Raw genomic sequence first — 21809 nt, 5'->3', positions numbered from 1 at the left:
GGAAGAACAACAATATCAACCAACTGGACCCCCCCACCAGAGCTCCCAGGGACTAAACCACCAACCAAAGAGTATACATGCAGGGACCCATGGCTCCAGCTGCATTTGTAGCAGAGGATGGCCTTATCTGGCATCAACGGGAAGAGAGGTCCTTGGTCCTATGAAGGCTAGATGCCCTAGTGTAGGAGAATGCCAGGGCAGTGAGTTTGGGAGTGGGTGGATGGGTGGGGGAGCACCCTCATAGAATCAAGGGGAGGGAGTTTCTGGGGGGAAACAGGGAAAAGGGATAACATTTGAAATGTAAATAAATAAAATATCCAAATTTTTTTTAAAAAAATTCAAATAAAAACACACACACTCTCTCTCACATACACACATACTCTCTCTTACACACACATACATACAAAGTGCACACACACAAACCCTCAGAGATGTCAACTACACAAAGCTCTTTGAAGTCTGTGTAATCAAATAATTGAAAAAAAATGTGCTTTTATCAAGGGTTTAACTCTAGCCACTATTTTCAGTAATATAATCTTTCTCCTTTAAATTGACCTCCCACCAACTTGTCGGCATAACACAGGCTTCCAATAACAGTGGAAACTGTGGCTGCCCTGCAAAAGAACATGAAGTAGCTCCTTCTCTCTCCTCTTCCATGTTGAAAGCTATGTATGGTAGAGCCTTGGCTATAATGATCCTGCTATGATCTTCGATGGTAAGTGATCTTAAAGAAGCAAGTACCTATCTATAAATTTCAACCATCTAATCTATAAGATGTGGTCAGTAGTATCATCCTTAGAGATTTGGGGGCAATAATATGTACAAGAAACCAACTGGCAATGATTCTTTCATATCTATTCTTCCTGTTCATATGTATGTTTATGTGTGGAATTTTTTGTGTGTGTGTATGTGTATAGGTAAACATATTAGTGTAAGTTGATGCGGGTACACAGTCATGTGGAAGTCTAAAGACATCAAATGCCATCCATGCTAAGGATTGCTGTCTACTTCCTTTGGGACAGAGTCTTTCCCTAGCCTGGAACTTAGTATAGTAGCCTAGGCTGGCTGGGCAGAAACCACAGGAATCCTCTTGTTTCTGCCTTCCCAATAATAAGATTATGAGCTCATGCCAGCATACCCAGCATCTCTATGTGAGTTCTGAAGATCAAACTCAGGTCCTCAGGCTTTCAAGGCAACACTGACCAAGCTACCTCACCAGTCATCACCTTTATTTGTTTTGATTACTAAGCTTCATTGAAGGAAAGCAAAGAGCTTGCTAGATATGAGCTACATTTCTCAGTGAGCCTTGCAAAAAGGGTTTCAGACCCTATGATAAATTTTGCCAGTGTGGTAGGAATGGTGTGTTCAAGTTTAAAGCTCAGTCATCAAGAGGAAAGATGCCATTCTTTCTTTACTCTTCCCCATGGAAATGCACATGTATATAGTGGTGGCTAGCAGGGTGTCAGCTTCCTTGGAAGATAATGGAAAGGGCAGTAAGGTTTTAGGTGCCACCCAAAGTCAAAAAGTTTAGATCTGAACTACCCATTTCAGTGAAATTTCATATAACAAAAACATCAATCTAGTCAAGCTAAAACCCTTAGGAAGTCAGTGAATAAAACATGCAATAGAGTCCACAGCAGGCCAAAACAGAGTATCTTACCTTATCATCTCTTCCTTTTTTCATGAAGATTGTGACTGATCCTTATAGAGGTATGAGAAGAATCTGTCACTGTGACACTTCCCAAATTTTGAAAGTCCTCTGCGCAATTGTACACACACACACACATACACACACACACACACACACACACACACAGAGAGAGAGAGAGAGAGAGAGAGAGAGAGAGAGAGAGAGAGAGATTGAGACAGAGACAGAGACATACACACACACTCACACATGAATATGTTTTAAAAGTGTCCAATTCTGGGGAGCACATTGGAAATTGTCAACAATATATCTTGAAACAAGGGTCTCATCACTTAAAGTAAATAAAATAGTAATAATAATAAATGTCTAGATATGAAGTTTAAACTTTGTGACAATGTTCTGATGATATATTTTAAAGCCTAAATCCTCCCTACTCTATCTTTGGCCACGCACATATATGGGTTTCTGTTTGAAGATTGCTTTCACTTTGAATTTTGCCTTGATTCTAGGAAATATTTGGATACTTGTTGAACCCCAATTTCAATTACTAAATTATATTACACATTATCTAGCTTCTCATCTCTTCTCTTTAAGGAATAACAACTTATTTACTTATAGTTGGTGCTCAATAAGAATTTTAATCCAAATGATGAAGTCACTAGTACTTACAGTCTTTACAATGTATCATCCTAAGGGGTAACTATCTCAGTTGAGTCTATGATGTAAGAGCAATTATTATTGGCCGAATGCACAGATAAAAGCTGAGGAATGAATAATTTATCCATGACTATACAACAAGTAGAACTGAAGGAAAAATGAAAGTAAGAATTTCTGGTGGGTGCCCAGTCACTATTTCCACAAATCTGCAATTTACAGAGAAAACAAACTGAGAACACCGAGTGTCTTCTACGGGTGTTGTATCGTGCTGAGCAGAGAGAGCAGCACAAGTCACCAACCCTGCCGCTCAAAATGAATGTTCTATTTTAAAGGATAAAAAGAATGCACACATGAATATTTGGCTGTGGTGTAGGAGTGGAAATGATTAAATATCAAAAATACATCAGCTACATAGTCTCTCTACCTACTTTGTCTAAATTCATGTGACAAATGATAAAGTTCAAAGAGCTTCTTTGTGATTGTCATATATCATCTACACTTTCTGTCCAACCCATTTATTTCTACTCTCACTAGAATGATGAACTGCTTATTCATAAAAATAACTAGTTTCCCTTTTAAAAGCACCCATCCATGCATGAACAGGAATCAACGTAGATGCTAAAGAAACAAATCATGCCAGAAAACACAACTCTTTATGTCATTCCATTTGGAGATAAATTGATAATATAGACGTTGCAGAAGTTTTGAGTTTGATTTGATTTATTCAGTACAAGTTACTGTCTCAGGAAAGCACACTCCCATTGTGGTCAAAATTGCCACAGGTGTCAGATGAGCACTGTCAAGTAGATTGGATAGGAACTGAAAGGTCATAAAACAAAAACAAAATGTAATTGCAAATTGCCTGGCATTTAGATGGAAAGGCTCAAACTGCAAGAGTATATGAAACAGATATAACCCAAAAGTGATAGCTGTGTTGGAAATTTCTACAAAACTAAATATAGAAAAAATATATATATATATACATATTTATATAACTATATAATAGTATATGCTACTATGAATCATTTAACAAACTATTAAAACGGGGAACATTTGGAAGAAAAAGCTTATACATGTGGTGCTTAATATGTACTGTATTTTGAATTAATAATTATCTATGACATGCCCTATTTAATAGAGAATGCAGGCAGCCAGTACTTCTATTACTACCATGTCCAGAGCTCTCTTTGCAATGAACATAGTAAACTCTTTTTCTTTCTTAGAATTTAAAATTAATACCAAAATTAGATATGAAAATACTAGTTTTCCCCAAAACCTGGCCTCACATGTTAGCTGTGTGCCTTTGACCAAGTCATTTCTTCATTGTCAATTAGCACAAATAGTTTTTTTGAAGACAAAGTAAGTTATTGTATGTAAAGGTTGAGAACCATAACCCAGTGCATGCAAAACACTGATCAAAGCTAGTGTCTTCTCTACCTTCATCTGGTAACACCTCTAAGAGAGAGGCGCTGAAAGAGCATGCATCTGAACATATCGAAGGACTAGACTCAAATGTTGTTCTTTCAGTTCCTGTTTTGTGACTGGTGTTAAGTTTTTTGAACTTCAATTACTTCATAATGAAATTGAAGCCTGTGCCTGTGTCTTTGAAATTGTTAAATAATTGTTCGTTATTTCAACCTGTTGCCAATATTCTTGAAAAAATTAAAAGTCCTTCCTCAATGGACACTGCTATTGTTAAGAAGCCTCACTACTCTGGGAGATGCCTGCTTCATTTCAAATTCCAGTACTTGTTCAGAAGCTATTTTATTTTTCAATAAAAAATCTGATTGAATGTTTATAATCTTCCATGATTAAAAGCATATACATCCATAATCCCCCTGCCCAAAAGACTTACATTCTAAAGCCCGAAGCAAGGTTTTCCTCTGTATTACTTGTTATTCTGCCCTATTTATGAGAGATGTAGCAGATGTTTGAAGAATGCAAAGGTCATTCAAATTTCTGGTCAATGCCAGACATAGTAAATTGCTCAGCCTACACAAACATGTGCTTATGTTTAGAAGATTTCGAACTATTATTGCTTGCTTAAAAGTCAGAAATAGAAACATTGATAACATTGTCTTAATCCACATCTTTTATCAGAATACTTAGAAACAATATGTTTTCACACTAGAAAATCATAACTGATCTGCCTTTACATTTGTTGTCCACTTTAAAAATTATTTGATTTTGTACAAATTCCATCAACTTTGACTTAATTAGAAGCAATTATCATTTACTGATGACCCACCAGATGCTGAGCCCTAGGGATAAAGAAACATAAACACGAGCCTCGTGCTCTCTAAGAATTTAAAATCAATTGGCAAACACCAACCAGACACTGATTATAATGATCATTAGAGAAGAATCTTGATGTAGTTAATTCTATCTCAAAAGTGCTCCAAACTATAAGAATATACTGTAATGAGAGCCATTAACAATGGATATTGATTCAGTATGAAAATTCTGAAGTAGTGAAAGGTTGTGCAGTTCTTTGGGTCCTTTCATAGTTAATTCTTTCATAGTAATATTTCAACTTTAAACATTCTAGTTTGTTTTTTCTCTTTTGTTGATGGTTCTTTTACCTTATTTTACCAATACTACCAGACACTTTGTGGTTAAATACAAAGGTATAGAACTTAACTTGAAGCATGATAGGTTACTTTTATTGATAGAATTGATTGATTGTAAGGAAATTGAGTGTCTTCTAAACCTATGATAAAAATATGTAAAAATGGAAAGATTCCTTGTAAAGTCAAGTGAAATGTGTGAGAAAAGCTAGTATATGTTTAATGAATAGGAGCTGAAGATCCAACACATTGACTATGTAAATCTTTACTCAGAAACTGATCACACATGCTGTTAAGAATGACATTTGAGAGTAGGTAACATTTTATGAAAATGAGTATAAATATCCGGAATATAACTGAGGCTTCTATCTAAATGGTAATCAGAATAGATGAGTATACCCTCACCATTCTAACCCACAATTGTTCCAGATATTTTACTAACTTACATTGATCAGAAAATAAAAGTGGATGCTGTGAACTCCCCATAGTTCCCATGAATCATGTTAAATAACCTGCATATATATCCTTTCTTATGATTGTCTCTCAATGTAATTCAATAATACAGGGTACATACTACTCATCTTAAAAACAAGCTCAAATGGAAGCCATAATGATGTCCCTGCAGCCAAGCAAAACCCTGTGGAAGTTTATGATCCCTGCTGCTGCTGGCTGTACTGTGCAGGGAAGTCTCTGTTGAAGTGATATCAATGTCACCAGATGCATAGTTAATTAAGAATGAAAGACATAGAAGGATTCTACAACCACCTTCCCCCAACTCAACAAAAGGAAAGAGTCTAGGTAGGAAGCCATTGAAGAGACTCCGTTAAAATTGTGATAAAGATGCTGAAGTGCAGCCTTTCAAATCTGATGGGAGGAAACAATGATGATGCTGCTATATATCTAAGGGGCTGTCTACTGGGAGTCTAGCCATACTTCTGTGAGTATATGAGCAACACAAATTATACCTAATGTATTCTTTTCTTAAAATATTTTGGAGTAAGGGCACCGTGAGGGGGAGAATGGAGCTAGGAGGAATGGGAAGTGAGTGCAATTGGGTACAGTGTATGAAATTCCCAAATTTCAATAAAAAACAGTAAAAATATTAAGAATTATGAAAATATCCTTTAATCATGTTAGAAAAAAAGAAATGTAATTCTGAAAGAAAATTGTGGTCACCATGTCACCTAACTAGTACTAGAAGAAAAGAAAGTAAGGCTAACCATTTCTAGCCTTTGTTGTATATTTTTCAGTAAGAATATTTAAGCCCTTAGAAGTTAGTTGACACTCACTGGCAAAGAGAAGATCAGTTCTCTGCAGGGGAGTGGTAGCAAGGATGCTACACAATTTTCTTGAATGTGCAGGTATAGGTCTATCTATTCAATGATTAGTATCTCTGTACCTCTAAGTTACAACATTCTAAGGTAAAAACGTTCATATCCTCAGTAATGTGTTGGGAATTGAAGACCAATCCCGCACAGCACTCAGGTTTATCAGAATAATACCATATTATTTATTTAATTAAATGACTTATTTATTAAATGATGGTATCCATTTACTTGTTAACCAACCGTTCTTTCTTCAGATCTCTCTGAGGCTCCAACGTAAACAGTGCAGTATTGAACCCAGAATACAAATAGAAACATGCTCATAAGGGACAAGAGTTAGCCATTGAGAGATGGGTCTCATACTTTGATCATGTGGTCACACAAACATGAAACCGATGCTGGACATGCGAAATTCATATTACTGGAAGAGCATCTAACACACTCAAGAATTTATTAAGTAATTCTGTACTGTTTTAAAGGTAGGGCAGTTAAGTTGAAATAGGAAGAATTCCCAGATTAAAAGAGAGAATATTGACATAACAGAAGAAAAGGGTTTCAAGTAAAGAACAGCATGCTGATGTTTTTCAGCAGAATATAAAAAAAGTGAGAAATGAAGTTACAACAGTATCATAAGTATTATAGTTTACCCAGTCCACACAGTATCATGGAATAGACACAAAACTGGAAAGATGGTATTTTGAAGATGTAAATAAAGAAAAATACCATCAGGTTTCCTGTTTAGAAAACACAATTCTAGTTGCAATATCAAAAATGGATTAGGGAGAAAAGGGGTGATGATGGTTACATTCCATGTGTCCATTTGGCTAAGTTATGGTTGCTACAGCAAACAATAGTTGAGATATTGCAATAAAGATATTTTATAGTTGCATTTAATAATACTAGTGTAAACTATGTTATACTTAGTAAAATGGATTCGGTCTCATGCCATATGTTGAAGGCCTTTAGAGCAAGACACATTATTTTCTGGAGAATAATCAGTAGTGATTCAAGACTACAACACAGAAATGCTGCTTAGGTTTCAACCCCATTGATCTTCCCATAGATTTCAAACTTAAGAGTTCAACATAAACTCTATCTTGGGTTTCCAGCTGGAAACTGCCCCCTGGCCATTCCCATAAATTTCAGACTTTCATCCACCATAATCCTATGACCCGAGTCCTTAAAATAAATCACTTTATACATAGATAAATATAAAAATTTGTAATCAAACCTGGAAGAGTTTATCATTTGAATAAGATATTTCATAAGGGAGATGATGCAGAGGAGCTGCTAGATTGTAGAAAGATTTAAATGCACAGGGAGAATTTGAACTTCATGTGGAGGAAATTTAGGGAAGAATGTGTTAAGCACAGAGGTTTTGCTTAAGCAGACTTGGCACTCATCACAACTAATTCTGAGATTGTTCAAGGAACTTCAAGACAGCAAGCTGTATTAGCCTCCAAGCTAGAAGGCTGTCTGGCATCTGGGCAAGGATAGAATTCTTACTTCGTCTGCCTGTAGACTGTGACTGACACTATTATAAAGGAGCCAACTGTGTAGAAACTTGAAAAGGATCAATTTTGCAATCCTCTACCATACACATGCTGCTTGAACAATCAGACCCCTCTATGTGCAGTCCTTGGTTGGTGGTTGAGAACCTGGGAGCTCCGAGGGTACTAGTTAGATCATGTTGTTGTTCGTCCTAAGGGGCTACAAACCCCTCAGCTGAAGGTTCTGTGCCCCAGTGTAGGGGAATGCCAGGGCCAGAAAGTAGGAGAGGGCGGGGTGGCAGGCATGGGGAGGGGGGAGGCAACAGGGGTTTGTTTTTGTTTGTTTTTTTGTTTTTTGGAGGGGAAACTGGGAATGGAGAAATTCGCATGTAAATAAAGAAAATATCTAAAATAAGAAAAAAAAAAAAGAAAGAAAGAAACCTGAAAAGGAGCAAGAAATTAGTCTTGAATAAAGGTGAGGAAAATTTTAATAGTAAGGTGCTGTATACCATGTATCCATTCAAGTTCACTGGTAGTGGAAAAGTGGAAAACAGTCTCCTTCCAAAGTGTCATGTGATAGTCAAGGCAGACTTGCCTACAAGTGAGAAGCAAACATATATGATTTGGCTAAGAGCCATTTTTACCTTGTTCTAGGATTTTTCTTCTTCCCAAAAATGTTTTACAGGCAAAAGTAAACTCAGTGGTTTTCTGTGTCTTTTAGGGAATCCTTACTTGACAACTGGTCTTTTACATTACCCTGCAGGTGTTGAAGATGTAAATAAATGAGAAAAGTTAGATATTGCATATCTGCTTCTCTGAGTGGAGTTTTGTGTCCTAATAATTGACTATGGCATTCAGTCATTTATTTATGATAAATACGTTAGTCAATCTTCAGAGTAGACTCTACATGCTCAAAAAGAGTTACAAAACAACAAATGCATGCAATTTTGGAAATGTTATTGACTTCACCCTACCTCTACCAGTAGTTGTAGGAAACACATACATTTGGAGAGTTCTTAAAATCCCTCTTTCAAAACTTCAATCTATATGACATTTTAGACAAAATAATGATGAGCCATAAGCCAGCAGTCATCCCATGTAATTTCTATCCATGCTATGTTCTCATCAATAATATTTTAATCAGTTTTTTATGGATCCTTTCAAGGAAAGCATTTGTTCCTGGTTTCAGTTATCTATCTCCTATGCAGAAAGAAATATGTGAGCTATTGCTCAGTTGCATCAGAAAGCCAGAACGCAGGAGTTTGAAGATGAAGATGATAATGAAAAAGATAGGCATTAAGCACTATGTCACCCTGTCACAATCAAAGATGGGAAGGGAAGGTGATGGCCTTCATTCGGATTTTGGCCCCTGAGATCAGCATTAAATATTTTACAGTTCTACCCTGCAAGTGACCCCTTTAACATCTTTTCCTCCAGCTGTCAGTTTCTATGCTTCAAAATGAGGGTTGCACATTCTCCATTTCCACTCAAGGTTACTGAAACCTCTTTTTTGAAAGCATATTGGTGATTTAAAAAAATGTACAAGGGGAAAAATTTGGAGCATTCATTTTCTAAGGAAAACAAAATTAAAGGGATTCCTCTCTGTTTTAAAGACAGAATCAGCTTTGATGTGATGGGTACATTGAACATGTCATGCAGAATGTTATCAAAAGAAATAGTTTCAAACCAATCCTAGGGAAAAAACATTTTGATGTCCAACTATCCTTGTCTTTACATGAAAGCATTTGGCTTGAAGAAAATTTTGCTTTGACCCAGAAATGGCAAACATATGCAATTAATATAAAAACAACAAATCACAACTTCAGAATAAAGGACTTTGAACTCTTTGATTAAAGTCAGTTCAAACAACATGACCAGGTACTACTTTCTTAAGAAATTCCAATTTGTTAGCTGAGAATAAAATGGTTTCACTGGATCTTTTGTAAAAAAGGTAAGATTAGAAATTCAATTATGGGTGATATTTTGCTTACTAGAACTCCCTTAAAATCTGTTGCATCAGTAATGATGAATACTATCTATTTCCTTGAGTGAAAATTTAAGCAATTATGCGAACCAACCTTTCTTTCTTTTCTCTGTCACCTCCTCTCCATTTAACAAAACAGTTGTCTGGAAAGTAACTTCAAAACAAATCTTGTTTAGGGAACTGAAATAATTGGCAATCTAAGAATTTTCCTGTTTTGTTTTTTTTTTGTTTTGTTTTTTAATTTTATTTTAACTTTTACCTGAAGCTAACACCAACTGTGAAAAATGTTGTGATAAACTAGTCAACTTTTGTCATAACCCTGAGAACTATCTTACAACAAAGATAAACTAGAGTCATTCCTGTTCATGATTAAATCAGTTTCTCCAGGATTGGGCTATGCCTCACCTGTAAACTCAACTACTGTTCTGTACTATCTGCTCCAGGAAATGCAATCCTGTCTTTGTTTAAACGATTATCATGACCATCTCATTATGACTACCATGTAATGAGGTCTTTGATTCAGAAACTTGTTATGACCAAAGAAAAGTTTAAGTTTTGTTCCTGTAACCCCACTCACTTGTCTGCAAAATCCCTCATTTCAAGCCCCCTATTCCTGAACTTTAAAACAATTTCTCATTCCCCAGTCCAAGGCAGATCTCTTGAGCCCTCCTTCCCCTATTAGGAAAAGACTGCTCATGTACATGAATAAAACCGCTTAATTTAAGTAATTTGGCCATGATTATTTGGATAAGTGGTCTTTCTCCTCAAATCTGTTGGATTAACACATGCATACTCACTTTGTTCTTACAATCCTTAAAAAAAAAAATCAACATGTGAGATTTTAGTAACTATTGATCAACAAATATGCCCTTAAAGTAAAAGAGACCATCCAATCTCCAGCAAGTTCTCTCCCTGGTCGATGAAAATAGAGCCTTACACTCAGCCTAGTGGCAACATCCTGAAAACTGACTGCAGCACATTTCCTAAAGCTGGTGATACTAAAGAAATCTTTCCTCTCTCTGACTTTACTGTGCTTTCTTTAACCAGAAGCACAGTATTTTAGAAGCAAGATTTTAATCAAATCTTGCATATCTCTGGCCAGTTTGGGGGCATGTGTCTCACCAGTGGAAGAGACATATCTTCAAGGGGAAGAAGCCAGGAACGAAAAACAACATTTTGCCTAAGAAGAGTTCAGAAGGAGAAAGTGGAAAAACTATCCAGATCTAGAGAAAAGAAGTGGAAAATAAACTTACAGGTATGCCTGGATACTGCATAGCCTTTGTCAAGCAAAGCACTAGAGAACAAACAGAAGCTGCCAGTGCAGAATTATGGGTACCTGCTTGAAAAACAAAACAAACAAGCAAACACAAAACCAAAAATAAACAAGAGCTAAGTTGCAAGACCTGGACACTGCTGGGTGGGAATCCTAATTACTATATTTTTTCTTAGTAAAATAAAAGAGAGGTTGCATCAGGTCTGTCTGGGCTGGGCAGTGCCCGGAGCAGAACTTGGGCCAAGTTCCACAGCCAGTCCCACAACACCCAAAGGAAGTTCTACTTCCAGGTGCTCTAACATGCCCAGGATCAGAGGTGAGGAGGACACAACATCTGTCTCAACACTGGGAGTAACTGGAACCAGCAGGACCCAGGCACACAGGAACTCTGCCAGCTCAGTGCCTCAGGTTGTTTCTGGTCTGTCTGGGCTGGCCGGTTCCTTGAGCAGAACTTGGGAGAAAACTTCTCAGCCAGTCTTACAACACCCAGAGGAAGCTCCACTACAAGGCACTCTAACAAGCCCAGGATCACAGCATCACAGAAACAGCTTCACTCTGAGGAGTTCTGACACAACCAGAATCACAGGAAGTACAGGCTCCAGTCAGATTTAGCAAGGGCAGGTAGCACTAGAGATAACCGGATGGCTGGGGGCAAACATAAGAAAATAAACAATACAAACCAAGGTTACTTGGCATCATCAGAACCCAATTCTCCCACCATAGCAAGTCCTGGACACACCATCACACCAGAAAAGCAAGATCCAGATATAAAATCACTTCTCATGATGATGATACAGGACTTTAAGAAAGACATAAATAGCACCCTCGAAGAAATACAGGAAAACACAGGTAAACAGCTAGAAGCCCTTAAAGAGGAAACAAAAAATCCCTTAAAGAACTACAGGAAACCACAATCAAATAGGTGAAGGAAATGAACAAAACCATCCAGAGTCTAAAAATGGAAATAGAAACAATAAAGAAAACAGAAAGAGAGACAACCCTGGAGATAGAAAACGTAGGAAAGAAACCAGGAGCCATAGATGCAAGCATCACCAACAGAATGCAAGAGACGGAAGAGAAAATCTCAGGGACAGAAGACACCATAGAAATCATTGACACAACAGTCAAAGAAAATGCAAAAAGCAAAAAGCTCCAAACTCAGAACATCCAGGAAATCCAGGATGCAATGAGAAGACCAAACCTAAGGATAATAGGTATAGAAGAGAGTGAAGACTCCCAAGGTAATGGGCCAGTAAATATTGCAAACAAAATTATAGAAGAAAAATTCCCTAACCTAAAGAAAGAGATGCCCATAAACATACAAGAAGCCTACAGAACTCCAAATAGACTGGACCAGAAAAGAAATTCCTCCCATCACATAATAATCAAAACATCAAATGCACTAAACAAAGAAAGAATTTTAAAAGCAGTAAAGGAAAAAGATCAAATAATATATAAAGGCAGGCCTATCAGAATTACACCAGACTTCTTACCAGAATCTATGAAAGCTAGAAGATCCTGGGTAGATGTTGTACAGACCCTAAGAGAACACAAATGCCAGCCCAGGGTACTATACCCAGCAAAACTCTCAATTACCATAGATGGAGAAAACAAGATATTCCATGACAAAACAAAATGGACACAATATCTTTCGACAAAACCAGCCCTACAAAGGATAATAGATGGAAAACACCAACATAAGGAGCAAAACTACACCCTAGAAGCAAGAACATAATCTATCAACAAACCCACACAAACTTAATCTCACCTCTTACAACAAAAACAACAGGAAGTAACAATTACTTTTCTTAATATCCTAATATGAAAATTAATATTACCAACATATCCTAATCGATTGAAATCTAAAAATATGAGAAATTAGAAATTTGTTGACTGTCATCCAATGGTCTCTCTAATTTGGTAATTGGAGAAATAGGTCCAATATTATACAATCCATATACACTTTCAGCTTGTTTGTACATGACAGTGTCTTGCTGTATACAACATAATGGTCTTGAAATCTTGCTTCTCCTATTTCATCCTCTCTATAGTAGTATTGTTTATTTCATGTTTTTACACTATACTATGATTTTCAGAACAGCTTACATATTTCAAAAGTATTAATATACCCAAAAGAAACATAGAGGATTAACTAGGAAGGTGGCTTGTAAGAGAACAACAAAGAGTGAGACTGAGTGCTTTGCTTGATGTTTGTAACTCTTCTATCAAGTTTGAAGAAGAGGACTTTATAAGTTACTCTTTCTCTGAGATGAATGCTTTTCCAAATTATCAAAGCTAATGAACCAAATTCTTACCCTCACCTAATGTCTGTGCCACCCTCCAAGCAGAACCATTGTTCATTGAAACAGTTGGTGAATGACTTTATTGATAGACCATCTTAATACACACACCATTTCTTAAATGAATCTAACCTGTTCTCTGTGGGATGAGAAGTCACTCACTCAAGTCAAATAGCTTTGACCATAGCAGGAAGTCTGTATCCAAAAATTATACCTACAATTCATCCCTTGGTGCAGCAGAATTATCAACTCTCAGCTTAGCTACAATGGAGGTAAAATCCTTTGGTGATGTGAGGGTCATTGAAGTACAGCCTTATTACAATGAAATCCAATGTCTAAAAATTGTTCTTATCTTGGTCTTGTACCACAGAAAGAGTCAGATTTTAAGCTCTACTAAATACATAACAAACAATAAACAAAAAGATTTATATATTTATGTTCATTTAAGAAAATCCTAGTAGTGATGTATTATTTTAAAATATACAGTTAGTATGTTTTGAGTTATTTAAAATTTATATTTAGAAAAATGTATGTATTTTCAGTATTGCTGTAGACAAACATCTACATAAGACTGTTAAATTGATTGTTGTTTTATATCAAACAACTTTTATAATACTCATTTTATTGTTATAATATTTCCTAAATTTTAAAGACTATGATAAAAAAGGTATTGTAGGTATTGAAGGGGAGCCTCTGGGAGGAGTTGGGGTACAAAAGGGAAACAAGAATGTGAATTAATTCTCTTTACTTAAAGTAAGTTTTTAAATGTTAACAAATTCAGATTAATTGAAATCATGTACCTTTTCTCATCATAATGCAATAAAACTTAAATCAATAAAAAAGATCCTCCCATATTAAAAAGGAAAAGAAAAGAAAAGAGCTCATCAAAGTAAAGGTTAACCTATAGTGTGAGGATGCTTACCTTGTGTCTTTCTGTTGAGAGTTTACGTTTTTTTATGATCAAATACAATGAAGAACGTCAACCTATCTGTACTTTGACAGTTCCCAGTTCTGTCTGTTACTGTAAACCAGAATGGATCTCTCCCAAGATATGAACACTTCAAGACAAGGTTTATTTTATACAGGTTTTATATAGGAAATTCTATATGTTTATGAACATAGTGTCCCATGTCAATGTTTCCATTAAAAACTAATAGTTCAATGAGATGCCCTTTTTACTATCCTCAGAACAAATAGAGATAGAAGACACATGTGATGCTTGAATTGAAGATGGAATTCAAGGAAACCTTGGAAACTGGGCAAAGAGGATCTTTGCAAGTCCTTACTTTTTTCTAATTCACATTACTCTGAATGACCTAAGCCTAGCACCAGGTCAGCCTCAAACACCGAAGTCAAAGACATATTCTCTGCAGGAGACAGTGGGACTGGGGTTAGCCCAGAAGCCTAGGAAGAGCTGGTGAATTATTGCCATTCAATCCTTCTTAGTGGAACAAAGAACACTTATTTTAGAAATGGGATGTCATGACAATCCCATTTCTAAACATGAGCTTCATGTTGCCCCTCAGCTGAGGTATTTACTTTGTAGGGGCCGTGGTATCTTACAGCACAAGGATACCTACTAGATAGGACTAGCAACATGGGGATATGAAAGCTACTTTCTAATGCTTTGGGTGAGTAGACTGCAGTATTGAATTGATCAGAATAAGACCCACTCACAAACACAGTGGTGCAGAGTCTAGCTTGCAATGTTGACCTCTATGCCTTAGGCAGTGTGCAAATGTTCCTTGGGAAGGCTGCTTGGAGAAGCAATGGCCACCTGGACTCTGAATTTCACTACTTCACTCAGAACTCATATAGCTTATATGTATGCTTTATATTCTGTAAATGAAATAGCAACTTGAGATTAGGATTGCCAAAACCAAGTGTTTCGGTTATCATGAAATTACCAATGTGAATGGCAGATGCATAATATGTATTTGCCAAGCATCACCTTAGTATTATAACCTCATCAAACATTTAGGTTGTACCTATAAATATCTTACTTTACAGATAGCCTGAGACTTAACTGACGTTAAGGAGGTCACCTAGATTTTGTAAATTTTAAGTAAATATATACAGGTTTAAGCTCAAGTGTGTTTGATTTGAACATCTTCTGTATTGGTGTTTTTTTATTGTTTTACACTATCCTGCCTTCATAAAAAGTTAAAATTGAATTTTTGAAAGACAGCAACAGACAGAATTTGTGTTTTTTTTTATATGATAGGAAGATAAAAAGCCTAGCAATTGACTATACTTCCTCATCAGTTCTTCTATTATCCCCGTCTCTGTCTTTCCCATCCCCTTTCCTCTTTTCATTGTAGTGATTAAATGATCTGGCATAACACACAAAATGCAAATTATGTTCTATTGCCCTAAATTGTTCCAGTTCATTTAACTCACCATGAGCATTCATTACAGCTAATTATTGTAACAGATTTTTATTATTCATAATTATTTTTTCATGTTATAATGATCATAAATTTTAAAATTTCTGGCCATCATGAGTTACCATTCATGCATGCATGTCATGGACTTTTTTTCTTCAAGAACAATCAGATTCTCATTATCATCAATACATTTCTAGGTTGTTATCATTCATATCCAATATAACCCTTTTGGGGTATGCAGAATGCAATAATTCTCAGGACTAATGATAAACTGACACTCTGCTTCATTTTAGAGAATCAAATTAACTACCTCTGATTAGATGTGTGGCAGACTTCACTATGCTAATTGTGTCAGGTTCATGACCCCAGGCAAGAGAGATGCTTCCTTAGCATGCAGTAATGTCTATCTTTGAAGATACCCTCGAAGGTGCTTCAGTAACGCACTAGGTTTTGCATCAGTCTCATAAAGATCATCTCCCAAAACTGGCAAACAAGACAAATGCCAGACTTTCCTCAGACTATAAAAGTGATAAAAGGGCACCCTCTCTCCATTTAGCCATAGGAGTAGGCTTATTCTCATAGATTAGAATTAGGACATCCTTGACACATATCTCATGTATGTGGAAGCGATCTTCCTTTGTAATTGTTGTCATGCAGTTCGGTTTGGATTGACCACTCATTCTGTTCTATATTCATGACAATTTCACTTATTCATAGCACAGGCTTTAAGTATAAGGAACAGGGAGAGGGCATAGTTTGAGTTTGTGCCAAGAACAGGGATATATTTCATGCCAAAGCATCAGGTTGCATATAAGTCTCAGTATCCTATAGGCATCTAACATCTGTCTGTGGGTATAAGTTCCACCCTTCAGCTAGACACAAAGCACTTTCTTATCCACCTTCCAATATGCAAGTACTCAATGAGGGGTACATAATTTTGTCTTAAGGGGTTATCTTTAGCTCTAGAGCACTAAGGAAAGTCTGAATTCTTCTTCTTAAACGTGAGTTAAAAATTCTGAAGTAATTTCAGACTGTATACTTTCTCAGTATCCTTTTCTTCATATTTGATTAACATCACATACTCTATGAATATGAACAATAGCAATGGCAGTAGCATCCTCATGCCCTACAATTGCTCCATTTGTACTTCTATTTACACACTGACTTATATGAGGCAAATTTTCCCTTTTAAAGTTCTTCTTTTTAATTCCTTAAAATTTCTTATCTGCTCAATTCTACTTCTATGTCTTAGCATCCTCATAGTTGGCATTCTGGGTCACACCAGCAACTAACATATGGGCACTGCTAGCATATGCCCTTAACCCCTGTGCTCTAGTGTCACTACGAGTCACTAAGATCTTTTGTTAAAGCATAAGTCAGTGGGTCATATATACAATGACCTCTTCAGGAACTTTTGACTCTTTAGAATTATTAGAATCCAAACACTCTTCATTCCAAGACTGATGAACTGACTCCTAACACCTTCATCCTATATTGTACCTCCCCTCTTCCTCCCTCTCCCTGTATACAAAGGCTCAAGCCATACAGGTGGTCTTCTGATTCTTAGAATATATTATCTGACTTAATATTCATTCATCAAGTGCTACAGTTATACACTCCCCACGTATTTTTCCATATAAATTTCAAAATAGCTTTTCAAATTTTGTACTACTAATATGTTATTCTAGCAATGAAAAAAAAAAAGACTAGAAGCCCAGAAAGTATGAGCTTTTTTGGAAATTATGAGAGCAAAAAACTATGAGAAGGCAAGAGATAATAAAGAATTGTTGCTCATGGTTTGCTGCCATTGATTCTTGCAAGCCAAGCACTCTCAGATCAATAAAATGATAGTGCACCAAACCATATTCATAATCACCAGTGCAAAACTGCTGCTCACACTGGCTCTGTCATAGCTCTTCTCTGCTCTGGGCATCATTTTCACTGAATTAGAATTGTCATGAGAACAACTCACAGAACAGAAAAGAGAATAGTCATTCAAACAAATAAAAAATAATTATGCAGACTAAATTTCAATATTACTGATTTAGAAAGGCTGCTACTTATATTAAATGTTTGTCTTGTTAACAAAATACATGTTTGTTTAAGAATAAGATTTCATTACATGGATATACATTTTGAATATATAGAACAAATGTATTCTGGAGATATAGAATAATAGAATTCAAGTTAAAAATTATATATTGTTTGGCTTTTAACTAAGCATATGGCCTAGATAATTCTTCTGTAGAAAAGACACAGTAGAACTATTACCAAACAATGAGTATCATGATTTATTGGATGCTTACATTGCAATTACTATTTTATTAAGTCCTTTCCTTATTGTTCTTCAAATTAACACATATTATTTTTATAACTAGATAAAATTGATTTGAAATACCTTGAATATGTATCTTGAATGCTGTTTAGAAGGCCACTGGGAGAAACCATCTTCTTTGTTCTCTTATATTTCCAGTAAATTTCATGAAATTTCAGAACCAGATGATTCTGAGATAAGAAGCTATACCATACCTCTTACCTTTATATCCTTTTGATACTTTCTGTTCACTCTATGTTACAGGGACATTACTCCTTCCTGTTAGGTAGTCCTATACAAAAAAAAAATGTGTGTATGCAGATAATTATGCAAACAATGGGGAATGGTGCTGAAAATATGTAAAGGAGGTTTAGACGATTCATACAAAGAAACTGCTAATCCCACACATGTCATACTAGAGAACATTGTGCACAGAGTCACTTTATTTGAAAAGGAAAGCAAATGGAAGGGTGGAGATACAGATCCACTCCAAGCTGTGAAAGTGACATTTGCAAAACTGTGACAATACATAGTTAGAATGCGTATGCAAAGAAACTCCTCATTTGTAGTTGATTCTTTCATTCAGCTCATTCAGTCATTCATCCTAAGATTGTGATTAACTTACTCTTCAGCACAAGTCCCCTTTCTTGATTCCAGTGATCCAAGTCAGAAACACTGTGAGTAGGGTTTGACCATGAACTTCATGATATGAATGGCAGTTTGCCCACCTTTTCCTGGAATTGTGTAATTCTCACCAATTCCACTGTTTGTTTAGGTTTGAGCCCCAGAAGGATCAACAGATTCTCAACCCTACCCCTATCTTGTTTCAATCAAAGAAGTACATGGCTGGGCAACTTGCTCTTCTACAAACTCCTTCCAAGAACCACGAAAAGAAATATAGCTGAAGAAATAAACAATGCTCCTCAATGTCCAGAATGTGACAATGCAACATGATCATCTTCTCAAAGTTGGTTGACTTGCAATGTTTCAGGTACCTTTTGAGACCTACTAAAGTAGAATTTTGCATGGAATCAGTAGTGTATGGTTTGACTCTAGATGTTTCCAAATCATGCTAAAAACCAAGAAACAGTGATGTGGAGAAAATAAATGAGCAATGCCTTAATTACTAGTATGAATGCTGAGCGTACAACACAGTACAATTCCTTGAAGAAATTTGATCAGGAAAAGGTATAGAAGAGGTTCCGCACATAGTAGGTATACACCCTTTGGGTTTCTTCTAAAAGCATTCTCTAGCTGTTCATGGGACTGAACACCTTCTCCTTCTGCTGTGGCTCATACACAGCCATGTAAACATCATTAGCTTTGGTTGTTCCTTAGCCACATAACCAGAGTTTTCTATTATTTACTTAATATCCCTATGAACCCAACTCATGCTTTTACTAGCGATATATTGACTCATACATTGACTTCATGCCAATTCCATTTAAGAAATAACATCTCAATGTGCTTCAACTCCAGTGTACATAAAAGCATAGTAAAAGCCATAACGTCAGATCTAGATGCTATTGATGACCAAAAAGATCGTGAGCCCATTCTTCTTCTGTGAGAAAATCAGAAGCACATGGACTCAGAAGTGATATATATGTATGTATGTATATATATATATATCTTTAAACTCAAATTCTCTGTAAAATCGTAGAACCAAAAAAGATAAACAGGAAAGAGAACTGACCTTCTCATGTTATTCAATATTATATAAAGCCTAGTTCCTGAAAAGCAAAACCATCTAACTTACTACCTTTAAAAGATTCCCAGTACTCTATCAACATCCAGTAAAAAAAAAATGCTGCTCTAGCACAGTGTCCTTCATCCCTGAAGTACAGTTAAATTAGCTGGTACTTGCAAGAATGAATATCTCACTCCATATGGATACTTTAGCGGGTCATGGGTTCTCTGCTTAAGAGGTTGCCTGGTAAGGAATTTCAGAGTGAAACACTTTTAGTAGCAAGAGAATGGACAGATGAACGTTGGTAGACTGGACATGCTACTGAAAAGACAGGTGAGGCAAAGTAGGAAAAGAAATGGTGAGGCTTCTATGCCAGTTTCTATTCAGTGCTCCAAATAGAACCCCACCCCACCCTGATCTTTGTGTACAGTTACAGCTTCAAAAATCTCAGGGATGGGAGGAGAATCAGTTGGAGATTTGGAGAAGATGAAACCCTCTGCAGTGGGGAGTGACTAACAGAAGAAGTAACCCTTCTTCCCTAGCAGTTAATGACAGCTTATTATGAGGATAAGCCCAAACCATGAAATACACATATATAAGCATTTCATTCTGTCTTCTCAAGGAATGCCTCCCTCACCTGTCAAGCAACACTTAGCTGAGAATTGACAAATGCCTTCACCAGGGGCCTCCAGCTGTTGCAATGCTATTAGGTTCTATGTAAAAAAAATTCCAAAGAGGAGTAACTCTCACTTTTTAAAACACTGTTTACAAAAACAAAATAGTTTTCCATGGAAGCACTTAAGCTTCTCAATTAGATCGTGTATAACTAACCTCCAATCTTACTCTAGTGCATATTTATTGCAAAATCTTCTGTCACAGCTACTCAGAGGAACTTATTAAGCTCATTTGGTTTACAATCAGGAGAAAGATGAGGAGAGGAGGAAGTGGAGGAGAAGAAGAAAAGATGGAGGTGAAAAGGCTTAAAAGAAAGATCTCATTTGTACTGTTAAAGGTAGTAATCGTGTTTCCCATCTACACAATGAATGCAGCATTCAGACAAAACAAGACTGGGTAAGATCTCCTAAAGGAAAATCAAAACTAGTATGAGCTCTCATGTCTACCATAATAATATATGGTCAACAGCAGTCTCCTTTGCACACCCAGGAGGTTGACACAAGACAACCATTACAGATTCCATCTCCTGAAATTCAAAATTGACTTGTCAGCTTTTACTATGTACTTGTGAAATTCTCCAGTCTCTGAAACAACAATGATAATAACAACAGCAACAACAAAAATAACCTCCCAGCCTCCATGAAAAGTAACAGCCAAGCTGATATATACTTGAACTAATGAGGTGTTCCAGGGATTTGGTAGCTGGGTTTTTGTCTCGTTTGGTGTTGCTTTTTATGTTTGTTTGTTTGTTTGTTTGTTGAATTGATGTGTCAAATCAAGAAGAAATCAACAGCTTCAGGGAGACAAAATCCAAATGATGTCCTTTCCAGAGGGAGGTTAAAATCATTAACCACAATACCAGGCATTTTCATAAGCATGATACATATACTGACCAGCTGAATTTTCTAATACTCACAAAACCCATGAGTAACCCCACCTTATAGAATATACTGATTCATGCAGTGGCTCATTCACTCAGCACAAAGCAGCAGGTAGTTCCTGCTTTCACTATATACAACTGACTGTCACACAGTCATTAGACATCACGCCAACATTCTTCTGCATCAGTAACTTATTCAGTCTTTCGTGTTCAGAGTTCTGAAAGTTCTAAACCAACCTGTGACCTCTGAGCCTACCAGTGGACAAATTAATGAGATAACCTTTAAAAGGGACACCAGTGAGAAGATGCAGAAGAGGCCTAGTGAGTCATGTTACTTCTCTTCAAGATTGACAGGATCATTATTAAGGAAATAAACACAATTGTGTTTTGACAGAAGGCTAGAATAGATTGATTAAATGGTGGAAATTAACTGTGATGATTCACTCATTTTTCTGGTGCTTAGTTTTTCTGTCCTCTATGGAAAATTAGAATGATAATAGTTAATAATAAGTAATTAAGAACATGGCCACCACCCAGTGGTGGTGGTGCACATTCTTAATCCCAGCACTTGGGAGGCAAAGGCAGGCAGATTTCTGAGTTCGAGGCCAGCCTGGTCTACAGA

The sequence above is a fragment of the Mastomys coucha genome, unplaced genomic scaffold (genome assembly GCF_008632895.1).
Source record: "Mastomys coucha isolate ucsf_1 unplaced genomic scaffold, UCSF_Mcou_1 pScaffold22, whole genome shotgun sequence".
Lineage (NCBI taxonomy): Eukaryota > Metazoa > Chordata > Mammalia > Rodentia > Muridae > Mastomys > Mastomys coucha.
Note: the sequence above shows the minus strand (reverse complement) of the source record.